This window comes from Pinus tabuliformis, chromosome 1_2 (assembly GCF_031772625.1).
Source record: "Pinus tabuliformis cultivar Carrire ecotype Pingquan chromosome 1_2, CPIR1, whole genome shotgun sequence".
Classification (NCBI taxonomy): Eukaryota; Viridiplantae; Streptophyta; class Pinopsida; order Pinales; family Pinaceae; genus Pinus; species Pinus tabuliformis.
In genome coordinates, this window is record NC_142298.1 from 808,096,533 (window position 1) to 808,109,475 (window position 12,943).

At 37.4% G+C, this 12,943-nt stretch overlaps 1 pseudogene; it reads right to left on the minus strand.

Annotated features, from left to right (window-relative positions):
• Positions 1-8,817: 8,817 nt before the first annotated feature.
• LOC149208357 (metacaspase-9 pseudogene) lies at positions 8,818-9,192 on the minus strand (annotated as a pseudogene).
• Positions 9,193-12,943: the final 3,751 nt, after the last annotated feature.

Below are 12,943 nucleotides of genomic sequence, written 5' to 3' on the forward strand. Positions count from 1 at the left end.
TATTCACCCAACTATGCTTATGGAATTCACTTTTTAACTTTAATTTTCTTTGAGTTATGTGCGCGGACAATAGAGGAAGACATAGCACAATTTTGTGCAATTTTCAAGGATAGAAATTGTAAATGCGTGGAAACTGACTAGGAAAAGCATGGTAGTCATACTTAACCACTCATAAAGCCATTTCACCCAAAATTCAAATATTCTTAGTCACTTGAGGATCTCCCTCCAACCTCAAGGTCTCCATGTGTATTTCCCACAAGGTTAGGGCATGGCCCTTTAAGTTCAAATAAGCAAACAACATATTTTGTTCTTATTCTATATGATGGACACTAAAATAAACTTCTAACTGATGTAACCAATGAGTTAGCTTCAAAGAATCAATCTCACCTTTATACGAATTAATGTCAACATTCACTTCCATTTTGGAAAAGGACTATGAATGGTTGATGAAACTTCAATTGGGTTGATCCTTTTCAAGTTATTTGTTCAATTCCTTTTTTGTTTCTTCCTGATCTCATTATCTCCCCTTTGAATGAACCTTTGCATTAGAACCATTATATTTCCTCAATAACCAAAAATTATTAGTCAGGGCCACCATGAGGAGGCTCACATTACAATGTATATATGTAACTTGTGCTTCTAGATGTAAAAACCTCTCCTTTGTTGCATGGAGAGGGTTATTCACAAATTCCTCGACCAAGAGTAAGGGTTTGTGAATTTTGGCTTAACTAATATGGATCCACTAAAAATCCCCACAATATTCCCAAAAGAACCTAATATGGCACCAATATTATATTTAAATTTCCATGAATATTCCATTAGAGAATTCATCATAATAGATCTAAAAAAATTATACTTAAAAATACGAAAACTACACTATGAGAGTTTATTTATTTTTAAATTTTTAGATATGGAAATTACTATTTATTTCATATGGATGTAAGTTATATTTATGCAGAAAGTATAGAACAACGAAACAAAAACTCACAAACGATAATTAACACAAGATATATCTTGAAGAATCCCTTCAAGAGAAAACCTAACTAGAAGGTGAGGACACTTTGCTCTCTTTCTCTAAATAGAAGAAGTAAGGTCTATGTCTCGTGGGATAATATAGTGCACAAATTATTTCTATATGCTATGTCCCTATCCTTCTCAGCTACTCTGCTCATTTATGGAACAAAATTCACTTGAAGAGAATGAAACCCCTTTTCCTCCTAGTGGCCTAGTTATAACACAATCCAATGGCCTACTAGTGGTTATGTTTGACTCCTTTAACTCTTAACTAGTGTTACAATATTGACTATTATAGATCATTTTTCGTTATGATAATGTGGCTAGCCTCTTTTCCATGAATAATGGGGGTTGATGTGGGATCCTCTCGAATTATGGTGGTTAAAACAATATGGTCAATTTCTAAGTGGCATAACATTTGCATATGGACTTTGATTGAGGCGATTATTGTGCCATTGGAAAAGTATCTATGTGTAGAATAGGAGAAGAAGGTGCCACACTAGAGAAAACAAATTACCCCCAAAAAATGCTATTTGATGCCTCAAACCACTCCTAGAATGTTTTAGACCCCAATTTGCCAAATTGGGTCTCGTATGTAAAAATGGTCTTGTGAGCTTCTTCCTCCACATTTTCCACTCTAAAAGAATTTATATGGATGAAAAATAATATAATGATCCACTACAGATCACACGTCCCCATTTTGGGAGGATTTTGGTCCTAAAAATCTTGTAGTGAATGAGGTGAGGAAATTGTTCCTTCACCTTCCCTCGAGTATACCATTTAGCTTTTCCTAGAAATTTTCCTTTCAAGCCAATCTTCCAAAGGTCATTCTAACCACGTATCATAGTTCTATACCTATTATTCAAATCTGTAACTTCTAACGACTTAGCCTGAGCATCTAGTTCCAAATCCTCTGTGGAAGGTAGGACATGTTCCTCTTACAAATCTAACATGGAAATCTTATAGAGTTTCAAATTATCTAAATAATTCACTATTGAGTAAATCCACATGTATGGGAGTATATTTAGCCTATAGGAAATATCTCCCACCTTTTTCAGTATCTCATAGGGGCATATCACATAAACTTTATATTCTTACCAAGACCTTGTAGCCTCTCCTTGTTCAATTATAGCCATACTTTGTCTTCCACCTTGAACATATTCTCTTTTTTGTGTTGATTAAGCATAGCCTTGTATTTTTAATATGACTTATGTAGTGGCTCCTATACCTATATATGGATTTCCTTGGTCTTTTCCACAAATGTTCTTCCCTCAAGGCATCCTCTATAAGATCCTCCCTCACTCCTCCTTGCTTCCCATACGCAATATCCAAAGATGAAAGTGGAAAATATCCAAAAAAAAGTTTCACATGAGGACTTAAAAATAAAAGTGTGGAATTCACTATTATAAGAGTGATGTATATATACCATATTTTCATCCCAAGGCTTTGGATGCTTCCGATTATAACCCCTCAAAAGTTGTACCAAAGTCCCATTGACTACTTTTGTGCACTTTGAAATCTTGTGTCCATGTATGAAACAATGATCTTGATATCCCAAAGTGAACTTAGACCTATCCAAAGAATAATTTTATTACCTCTTGATCACGGATGGTCTTTTAAAGGGTATCATACTCACATCTTGTTGAACTTATCAACTACCACGTATATTTATTCATGTCCCTTCCTGGATGTTGGTAAAACTCCCACAAAGTCCATGGAAATTCTTCCAATGAATGAGTGGTTATAGGTAAGTGATGATATAGATCCCCTTTCCTGTTACTAGGCTTGCTGGAAAAAAAAGTATGCATCCTCTTATGAACCTAGCTACATGTTCTTTCATCTTGGGCCAATACACATACCTCTACAAGTTGTCCACTATATTCCCTACACTAAAGTGTCTTGCAACCTTGGATGTGTGAGCCTATCTAATCAACTACAATCACTCACATTTAAGAAAACATAATTTATCCAGCCTATAGAGTAACACATCCTAGGGATGTAAATTAATTGTGTTGTAACCATTGTGCATGACTTTGGCTCTATAACTATTGAAACACCTCCTTGAATTCCTCATCCTCTGAATATGACTCTTTATATGCATAATGGATGAATGGTTCCATGTGCATCAAAGTTCCCAAAGCTATAATATCTGATGTAGGTGGCCTTGAAAGCATGTTGGCCAACTTGTTTGTGTTTCCCTTCTTATACTTGATCACTAAACAAAACTGTTGTAAAAAGCCCATCCATTTGTAATGCCTGGTTTGTTATGACTTACTATGGGCCTGCAGATAGTATAATGACAAATTATTTGTGTGGATTATTCTCTCCTTTCCCATTAAATAGTGCTTCCACTTCTTCATAACTTACACCATGACATAGATATCCTTGTCGTAGGTAGGGTATTAAAGAACCACCCCATAAAATACTTCAAAATGATAGCATACATGCCTTTCTCCTTACACCAAGGTCACTCCCATAACATACTCACTCGAGTTTGTCTCCGCTTCGAAAGGCTACTGCAAGTTCGGTAATGCCAGAACTAGTGCTTGATTGATCTTGTTATTTAAATCCTTGAAGTGCCTCTTTTGACCCTTTCCCCATTGGAAACTATTTCCACCTGCTATTATGGCATGGAGTGGTGTTGTTACTATTGAAAAATGAAGTTATGGATTTACTCAGGTATTATGTTGTCGAAACGAAACTCCTAACCATAAAATAATTAGTGGGAACCAACCACTTCATGATGGACTTCATCTTGGCAAGGTCTATATTCAACTCTCCTCCTCCCATCACACACCCTAGATACATCAAAGACTCTTGTGCAAACTCACACTTATATTTTCTAGTGTGTTAAATATGAGATGTGTTCCTCCCAGGAAACAATATATACTAATATATCACCCAAATAGGTAATAACAAATTAATCTACAATGTGGCACAATATATCATTCATTAACCTCATAAACGAAGGTAGTGCATTGCATAGTCCAAATGACATGACTAAGTACTCGTATAAACCACATTTGGTTGTGAAAGGGTTCTCCTAGGTATCTTTTTCTTTGATCTGAACCTGGTGATATCCAGACTTTAAGCCCATCTTGGTGAAGCATTTTTCTTGCTACAACTGATCTAGTCTATCATCTATGCTAGGCAGAGGGTACCTATTCATGAGTGCAATCTTGTTTAATACTACGTAATATGTACACATTTTCAAAGTCCCATCCTTCATTGGCACAATAATTATGGGTGACCCACATTGTGGTGTACTCAGTTGAATGACACCATATTCCAGTAGTTGTTGCAACTTTTTTGTCACCCCACTTTATTCTATAACAAAAGGTTTATAGAGACCAATGTTTGGTGATGGGGTGTCCAACAATAGCTGGATCTCATGCTCCACTTCCCTCTTGGGTGGTATCCCTTTAGGATCTTGGAACACATCCTTGTATGCTTGTAAAAAATCTTCCAAATGAAATTTCTACTTCTTAGTACACCCCTCTAAGGATCCCTTTTCTCTTATTGACTCTTCTATAGATTGGTTTTCCCTTAAAAGAAATAAAACATACTTCTTGCTAGAATTGATCAATTTCTTGGCTTGATCGACGCTTACTAGCAACATTTTGGACTTTCCTTTGTGCACATTGATGGTGAAGGATTTGTCATCCTTGATGAGATGATATTGGTTGGCTCTCTGAATTAAGATTGCATCCTACAAGTACAAATAGTGACTACCACTACACATACATTAAGGAGAACCACATATAATTCTACTTCATTAATAATATCATCACTGGTAGAAAATATAATTTTTCATTGTTTGGTTACCTTTATTTTTGCATCCTTATTTACCCATATCAATGGACATGGGCTTGGAAGACCATGAAATTCTAATCCCACTTCTTTACCAACTCTCCAACAATGATATCTTCTTGTAATCCTGATTCAAACATAACATATATATTTGTCTTTACATATATATTTATATGTAAGAGTATAGTATTTTCATTCTCTTCCTATTGCTCAAGGCTACTCAAATTCACCTCTTTCTGCACTAATGTACAAACAATCTTCTCATCCACATTCTAGTTTCTTTTAACATAGTTTCTCAAATTAATCGGCATGAAATTCTTCTTCTTCTTATCTTTCTTTTTGTTCTCTACGTTAAGCTCTTGATGTAACTTCCAACACTTATCCTCCGTATGAGCATCAATGTTATAGTGGTTAAAGTGGTTGTTTTGGTCCTTGCATTGGTGTGTTGTGGCTACATTATTTTTGTATTTTTCCCCTTTACACATCTTCTTTCCCTACTTAGAAGCATATTGATGCTCCTTTTACTTCAACCCACTTGATTTCACCTTATTTTGGCCTATTTTCTCTAGGTATTTTGCTTGTACACAAGTCTCATCCACTAATATAAACTTGAAAAATATCATTTGGTTCTTCAAATTCCTGTGTAGAGCATCCAAATACCTAAGGAGTACATATGAGTTCTTTTTTGAGATACCCAACATTAGGTCATCTTTGTAAACTTTGTGGTGTACTCTTGTACACTCAACCTCTTCTTCTTCTTGAAGTAATCTCATTAGATTCATTGGTCCTATACATTCCTAATAGGGTAAATTTTTTACTTTATGAGGGTTTTGAGATCCTCCCACGTAGTCATTGGAGGGTCTCCCTCCAACCTCAAGGTCTCCATGATTATAACAAAATCATTATAAAAATCGAAACACAATATATGTATTAAATCACTAAACCCAAACCAAATGACACATCTGAAATGTAAAAACACTTGGATGACGTACTAATAGTAATAAGCATGACAAGAAAGTATTCACTAGTCATCCGCCCAAATGTTCACATAACTAGTTTAAAGATGTTCAAAATAGAAAAAATAAATGTTAAAAATAGAATCAAGAAAAAAATCATAATTTAATTTGTCCTTGAATTAAATTGGAAATAAAATTGTAATTCCACATCTCATGACAATTTGTAATAGTTTTAACTAAGTTAATTTGACTTAGTTAGCTCAGTTAATTCGAGTTGAGGGTCTAACTAGAGTTACGTAGAGTGTCTCTTATCATTAGGAGCATTAGTTGAGCTTATTTTGAGGTGTATGTAACAACCTCCAGGGTAAATGTGCATATAAAAAACATAATAGGAACATAAATACAATAAATGTATTAGCCATCATAATCCATATATACATCAGTACATTTTCACATGAAAATCAAGGGAATGAATTTTTTTCATTAATAAATGAAATGAACCAACCGAAGATGGGACTACCACATTCCACTCGACCATAGATTGGCTAAGCCAAGTCTCTCTTTAGTCAATCACCCCTGTGCCATATTCCAAGCATGAATGTGGGATCTCATAGAACACATCAATCAAAACTCATCCAGGGCTTCTAGAGGCCACCCAACTCAACCCATCAAATATTGATTCCACCACTCGGTCGAACATCACCAAAAACCATCATCATATTGGTCTCCATCCAAGCCTTCCAAGGCTTCTAGAGCGTTTTGTCCAACCAAGGCTTCAAGAACTAGTAACTCAACCCACATCTTATACAGGGCTTCCAAAGCGTTTGTCCAACCAAGGCATCTAGGACTAATAACTCATCCCGCCAAGGGATTCCAGAGTGTTTGTCGATCCAGGGCTTATAGGACTAGTAACTCAACCCAAGCTGTTACAGGGCTTCCAAAGCATTTGTTCAACTAGGGCTTCTAGGACTTGTAACTCAACCCCAAGCAATGGAAAAATGAGAACCAACCAAAACAAAGCAATAAAAGTAAACCCATAATCACCATGGCTATATAGGAAATGGCAAGGCTATGCAATCCACTGTCGATCCAAGCAATCCTCCATGCCAATGATAGATCACAACCAAGAAACCACATGCATGCCAAAAATAGTGAATAAATCATACATGCAACTCAGTACCTACAAGAAAATCTGATGTAGCTGCTAATGTCGATGCCTTCTTGCTCCAAGAATCCAAGTATGCCACACCCTCCAAGAGTGCTCCAAGAAAACTCTAAGTAACCAAGAGTATGAGAGAGAGAGAATAATGAGAGAGCTCCAAAAATGAACTGACCAAGTCTTGTCCACTGATCCTCAAAAGCCTTTCTATTAATGAGACCTCTATGTTCTTCATTTTCCATTATTGTCCTTCAATTTCCTCCACACATGAAACTTGTGACCTTTCACCTTAATTTTCTCCTAATTTCCATTATTCTCATAAACAATGTGCCAAAATACCTTTTTGACTCTTCAATACCTTAGCCATTGCCTTTGCCAATTTCCTTAGCCATAAACAACCAAATGAACACCCCCTAGGATGTCTTGTCCACCATTCAGCTTGGAATACGTGTCCCATCTTCCGTGGTATTTATATATTTTTACATGGAATTTTCACAAGGGTTGTTACAGTGTAATTATTTAATTCAATCCAATTGAGTTAAAGTCAATTAAAACAGTTCCAACTGATGGAGGAATTAGTCAGAGATCAAGTAGTGAGGTGTAACCAGCAGTAGGTGGGTGTAACCAACATTAGTGGGGTGTAACTAGCAACAATGGGGTGTAACCAACAACAGTGGGGTGTAACTTACTATAGTGGGGTGTAACCTGCGGTAATGGGGTGTAACCTACAGTACTGGGATGGAACTTGCAGTGTTCAGTAAACTAAAGATTCACACATAATTAACTGCTGGACACCTAATCCTCAATGGGTTAGTATGGAAGCCGAATAGGCAAAAGGAGTCCAAGAGACCTTGGGATGTGGAACCCAACGGTCAAACTATGTACTATAAATGTATATCTCTTGTTAATAAAAATGTATTCTCATGTTTTATCCTTCAGATTATGTTGTTGCCCATGTGTGTTTGACATGGTATCAGAGCAGGTACGTTCATACTCTGCTCAATCTTTGTGAGCCACTGTTTTTGTGACCTTTCTCTGCCTGTCAGTTCTACTACTATCCATCAAACCTGTCCACTGTTCTCTGCCCATGAATCAGAAGAATTATTAGTGTGTCATCATATCACTCATCAGGCCAGCAAACATTCCTCTCTCTATCAGCAAAATTGCAGAAAATTCTCTTCCGATCAGAGTGCAGGTCTCAAATTAGTTTTATATAGTGTAACTTCTCTGACATTTCTATTGCCCCAATAAACTGCGTACAATGTTTCTTTCCCAATTTTAGTTTCTTTCTGCAAAACTTGAACATTTTATCTCTGGTTCATAGTTGGTTCATAACTACTCCCGATCCTTTAATGCTCCCTTCTTTGCAGCTCTCTATCTCCCTAATGCTTTGTTGTGTTCTCACTCGTCGAAACTGTTACCTTTGACACCAGAGCCCTAACGCTACCCAACGTTGGTATCTCTACATATGCTCATTTTTCGTGTCAAGCATTACTCCATAGCCTCTTGGATCTCCATAAGGGCACACATCGATACAATTCTCGTGGGCCTTGCATCCACTCAATAAAATGCCCATCTCGGGATGTAGTTGTTTAACCTCATCCATGTAATTAAGCAGCCTTCTAACTGTGTAGCTGGCTGCATCACCAAATTCCAGATACAGAAACGTTTTAATGTCTTCAGCGTCCATATCAGAGTTATTGGTTCGATGTCTTACTATGCCCAGCAACGAGTCCAATGGCATTAACGTTCTCGTCCTCGAACGCTATGCTATTTATTGATCTGAATCTGTTTGTTCCATGTCATTGTCAATCAAGCCTCCACTTACACCACTGTCAAAAATCAAGGTGAAAGTTGTTCCCAGATGCACGTCCTTCATTATAAATCAGAAATCTTCAACTGTAAGTGAGTGTTGTAATCGCATGGGACAATACACTCTTTATCGTTGACATCGTTGGCGGTGTCAGGCAAGGGAAAGCGAGTGTTGTGACTGTTGTAGTAAAAAAATAGAACGTCTGATTCAGACTTGGCACGACCAACCATAGCGATGAGAGCATTGTGTATGTTTTTGCCAGTGGGCCTCTTATTACGCAACTCGCTCGAATCGATGAGGAGATTAATGTTCTTTTGGTGAAATCCATAACGATCAATCAACAAGTCTCGCATCGTCAGTATGTCTTGCATGCATCCGTGAAGTTCATATGCGATATTGGGATAATTGCAACCCACCAGCACAGCGTACTTGTTGGGCATGGTCAGCAATGTGGAGTTTTAGTTAGTTATGCTGTTCTAATTTGTTGTTGCGTTGGTCCTATTTTGTGTGTTATGAGCGTGGAGACCAAACAGTGAATGTGGAATAGTTTGAAAGTTGTGGAGGATTGAACGCTGGTGCGCTCATGAGTGATTGTCGAAGGCTCAAAATAAGATACTGTGAGTGAAGGCCAATCGTTAATGGGATCTTTAGTGTTCACTACCTCGAAGCCCTCAAGATAATCAAAAGCTTGGTCCTTGGGAATTGAAATGCGAAGAGCCCACATCATTGTTCTTGCACTAATTACTGTGAGGCACCGATTGACATTCCCATGTCAGAAGGAGTTATGGCTATCCATCATTGTTTTCAGTGAGTTATTTCAATCCTAAAGAAATTCATGAAAGAGATTAAACCTGTGTCAGGAGTGATGACGTGTGTCAGGACTAATGGCAGCCCTCAGCTCCTCGATGTCGATGAGGCCATCGTTTTTCACGGGGTTGTCAATGACCGCATTGTTGTTTTCTTAACCATCTTGCTCCAAGTGGCTATAGGTTATAATTTTGATAATTGTGCAACATTATGCATTGAACATGAGGTGTTTTACATCAGTATGTATGCTAGTTTGATATAGTTTTTTAGCGAAAGAGGACGGGATCGTTGGAAGAGAGTAAGGTATTACAGCCTGCAGGTCTTGATTTTCTGGGCTACCTTGTGTCCATTCACTTTTACCACAGTGAAACTCTCTCCAAATACCTAGGGAATCTTGCAAAGTCTTTCAAGTCTTGTCAAATAATTTTGTATGGACTAGAAGAATGTCATGTGACATTAATTATGGAGGGATATATACGTTGGGATTTGGGTATTTTGAAAATCATAGTAGATTGTGAGCTTGAACTCTTCCAATGAACTTGTTGTTTGTTGGAATAGAGTAGAAGAATTTATTTGATAGCCACACACAAAGGAGAATCATTTTTCAAGGACAATATTTATCATTGGGCACATTTAATTTTGAAGAATATTGCATTGTTAGCTATTTGCCTTTACAAGTACATTTGTGATCATTTGTTGACTTGAGTTGTTTAAATAATGACAAAAATTCATCGATTATTGGAGTTATTGAGAACTCTAATTGTGTCAACTGCTGACAACACAGTGCAAATTAGTAAAGACACTCTCTATGACATTCAGACCTACTTGCATAATGCACAGGAAAAGATCGACTTTGCAGCTTGAATCACAACTACATCAAGAAGAGCTATATCAAAATAGACATCATTTTGAACTTGTTTCTATTCAGAACATTGAGACAGCCACCCATCAACAACAAGTCAATAATGTTACAGTTGGTTCAGATTTAGTACCCAATAAAGCAACAGTTGTACATGCAGATGCAGAAACTCAGTTTGCACTTCCCAAGCCCATCATCAGACCTTGGGAACAACTTGTCCACAATAGGCACAGAACTGGTCTTGGATATGAGAAGGACTTGTCCTTTCATATTCCAGACTACTCAAAGCCCATTCAGTTTCAGAGTGCTGGATTCCTTCATGACAGTTCACATCCAGCTGTTCCAAATGCCCCTCTTCCATAGCAACAACAACAACAGATTGTGAAATGCCAACATTGTGACCGAGTTGACCATTTGAAATATCACTGTTTTGATCTTCATCCATGTAAGCACTGTCATAAAACCACCCATTCTTCACACAGATGCTTCAGAAACAAATGTCTTGCAAGAACAAAGATTCATCTTGGATGGATCGCTTCTTGGCAATGGGAATCAATAGCCAAGAAGATATTCCAATCACATGTCAGAACTTGTTCTAGAGTATTGAACAGTCTTGCAGTTGAGTTTTCTCCATCATCTCACCTTGTATCTGACAGGGGGAGAAATGATGGTCATCTACAAGCTTCAAAGCCCCATCAAGCAAGCCTGAGCCACAACCTGCCACACTAGTTTCAAAGTTGTAGCCAGAAACAAAGATGCCCCTGAGCATGCCTTCAGTTGGTAATCTGGGACACTTCCTCTAGCAGAAGACTTTAGCTTCTTTCCAGTTTCGGAAGAATTCCATAATAGAGTTGAGAACACTTCCTCTAGCGGAAGACTTCACCTTCTTGCCAGTTTCAGAAGAGTTCTAGGAATTGAATTAAGCATTCCAGATTTGTTGGTCATCCTTAAACCATCACAAGTTGAGACTTCCCTTTTCAGGTTGAAGTTCTCCCTTTTAAGCGGGGTGAGACCTCCCTTTTATGGTTGAAGGTTTCCCTCTTCAAAACAATAGGAGCACTTCCTCTAGCATAAGACTTCAGCTTCTTGCCAGTTTTGGAAGAGTTCCAGGAATTTCACTAAGCATTCTAGTGTTGGTGGTCATTCTTAAAACACCGCCCTTTATACCAACATTTCAGAGAGCACATTCAGCCTAGTGTTGCCATGCATTTTTGCACATTTTGTATTACATCTCTCTTCTTGGACTCGTACATAAACCTTCAGATTAAGGCGGGGAATGTTGGACACCTAATCCTCAATGGGTTAAGGTGGAAGCTGAATAGACAAAAGGAGTCCAAGATACCTTCGGAAGTGGAACCCAACGGTCAAACTATGTACTATAAATGTATATCTCTTGTTAATAAAAATGTATTCTCATGTTTTATCCTTCAGATTATGTTGCTGCCCATGTGTGTTTGACACTAACTCATGCATGTCAGATTAGAGAAAGATTCAGTTGAGATTAGAGTTTAGGGACAATGTACTATCAGTTGTAAAATCATCTAAATTAAACTAATAGCGCATGCATTCAGAGGAATGACTATGAGGATTGCACAATTCATAATTGAGGAATTTATCCATTAAATAGGGGTTAATTCCCAATGGAACGATGCAAGGAAGTAGGAGCTTGGAAGGCTAATAATTTGGCTAAGTATTGGCCAAATGCAATGAGTCGGATAGAGAATAGAAAATACTTGTGCAAGTTGAGCTCAAGGTTGAGCATAGAAGATTGTATTCATTCAGATTCGCTGACTAATGAATATACAGATAGCAGGGTTTTTTAGCTGTGGTTTTCCCTAGAAAAATATTGTGTTATATGTGATTGAATTCTTTCTCTTATATGCTTTGTGATTTCATCAATTATTTATTTTTTTCGTTGATGAGTAGAGTAGATTCAAGTCAATTGTTTTAGCATATTACAATTTGTTGTTTGAATCTACAAGGAATTTATACATGGTATCAGAGCTAGATTTGTAGAAATCTATACATGGTATCAGAGCTATATTTGTAGAAATTTCTACATGGTATAAGAGCTATATTTGTAGAAATTTCTACATGATATCGGAACTGAAATCACAATAGAAGAGAAGAATTCGAAGTTGTCCATGCAGATTTATGGAGCTCTAGTTCAGGGCAGATCCAAATGACCCTATGTGCAGAAGTCTTAATGGAACTAGAAGGTTATTAGTGGGTTGATCAGTGAGCCAATATTTAGTGACACAAAAAGGAGTTTTAATCATTGATATTAGTAGAATGAGGAGTAGAGAGATTTCCCATAGGGAGATCGAGACTCAGAGGGAGTCTAGTTTCAGAGGAAGCAACCCTATGGAAGCTAGTACTTCAGGATCTGGGGAGATCAGACTCATTATTGTAGCAGTTGCAGCAGCAATGCAGAAGAAACAACAAAGTAGTAGCAACAACAATATGAGTAGATCAGATTTAGCTCATGCATGCAAAGCCTTGAGGAGAAAGGCTAAGATTAGAGA